This window comes from Glandiceps talaboti, chromosome 3, assembly GCF_964340395.1.
Source record: "Glandiceps talaboti chromosome 3, keGlaTala1.1, whole genome shotgun sequence".
Classification (NCBI taxonomy): domain Eukaryota; kingdom Metazoa; phylum Hemichordata; class Enteropneusta; family Spengelidae; genus Glandiceps; species Glandiceps talaboti.
In genome coordinates this window covers 23,200,115-23,202,349 of record NC_135551.1, presented here as the reverse complement: position 1 = coordinate 23,202,349, position 2,235 = coordinate 23,200,115, and positions in this window count along the sequence as shown.

The window sequence follows — 2,235 nt, the reverse complement described above, 5'->3', positions numbered from 1 at the left end:
AATTTGAATGCAACCATTTGTATGACCTTGACGGTGAATCAGTCATCCATTGCACTGGAGAGCATTGGAATGGTTCTATTCCAGAATGCAAAGGTACCTATTCTATGACGATATACGTTCTCTAATGACCATTACAATTCCACGAATGGTTCCACCATAGACTTGCTTACGATAATAAATAGTTTCTTTTGAGATAATAGTTGGAAAGGTGACATTTTCACTCACATATCCAAAACCTTAGACTTTCCGCACGGCAAATATCTTTTGTATTTTTAGATTATCATTGCATTCAAAGAAGTCAAGTCAGATTTATTCTCTGCCTTTCATACACTTATATTTATTGATTACTGCTATCAACTAAATATGGTTTTGTGTGAAAACATTGCATCTGGATAACCTAACTGACTTTGAAATCTTGTAAAGTCGTTCTACTACACTAAAATTGATTTATATATTTTGGGAATTTTGTCCAAAGGTTTATAGGAACACTTTTGATGATGACAACGCATATAAACTAAGCTCACTGTTTTTTTTTCATTTGTTATGGTTCAGTGAAACAAAAATATTAAAAGATTTTCTACAAATCGAAATTGTTGAATACATGTAAAATGCAATAGGGCTTCAAGACAAGACTTCCAAATTGAGTAAGTTGATATCGATGTGCTTATTTTATCACTCAAAATAAATTGTACGTTGATAGCAGTAAGCAATACAAGAATACTTAAAGCAGAAATATACCAGGAACAGATAAAAATATATATATCTTGAATTGATGTGATATGATAAGATGGAATTATTTATATTTTCAAACAAAATTATGATCAATATCATGTGACATATTTATTTTGAACCAGCGTCGTAGTGATCCTGCGCCCATCTTGTACAAGGTCTGGCATCATTTTCACGATGTTGTTTCGTTGTCATTTTTTTTACTTAGCTGTTACAGGAAAAGTGTGGTCTCCCAGCTACCGAATGGCTACTTTCTACCAACGAGGAAACAAACACAAAGCTGCCACAGTAAACACAGTAATCCACATATATCATGTCAACACTGCAATCAAGTGCGGTCAGAAATGTTTGACACTCGAAGGGTGCCTTGGTTTTAACTTTGGGGAAACTGGTGGCATTTGTGAGTTATTGGGAGACATGTACGACGTGGAGGAACTTTCACCAAGACATAATTATAGATATTTTATGTTAATGGATGGTGAACATCAGAAATGAAAGAAACACTTTTAATTTTTAAGACTTTTAGACAATTAATATGTCAATATTCAAAAATAACAACGAGTCACCACTTATTTTGACCGGTGATGATTACAAAACATTTTTTACAACAATCTCAATTTCACTCACCATATGTTAGTTGTAAGTGGCAGGTATTATATACTCTGTGTTAACGTACTAGGAGTTGTCACTCTTTGACAGTTTTTGTCAATTTTTGTCTGTTACAAATATATTCATAGATGAAGACAGAGCTTTATCCAAGTGTGTGGTCTGTAATCGATTTAATTCAAGATTTGGTGACCTAGACGTCTAATATGATCTACATGTGCAGCAAGGTGCAAAGTCTTCAAACAGGAGTGTCTATTTGTTAGATTTTTATGCATGTATGTATGTATGTATGTATGTATGTATGTATGTATGTATGTATGTATGTATGTACGTACGTACGTACGATATCATTTGCTCAATGTCTCATCTTCTTAAGATTCTTAGTTCTTACACGGCAAACGTCACCACCATCAAAATTAAATTACATACATCAAAAGTCTCAATATATTATATAACCGTATAAAAAATAGTATACTTTATTGCTATGATACTTGTACATTTTCTCCAAAATCGCTCTAAAGCTCTGTAAATTCAACAACTTTTACATTCTTCAAACTTTTTAACAACAGTTACTCTCACAAGTTGGAGTTCTCATTATTGTGCATTCACACAGATTTTCCTTGTTGTATAATAAATAACAATTAAATTGTGCTATTGTTTTCCACGGTATACATTTAATATTCCCTGCCTATATTTCCTTACAGTTACAATCTTTCCCACAATCCCTTTTCCCCAAATGTTTGGAACATACGTCGTAGCACACCTGTTGCTGACTATATTCCAATAAAAACCTTTTATGCAAAATCAAAGATGTCTTTGTAATGTACAAATAAACTAATATTGTCATATCAGTAAAGAATGGTACGAACTGTGTCAAAATGACCGCTGCGTCACATTGCC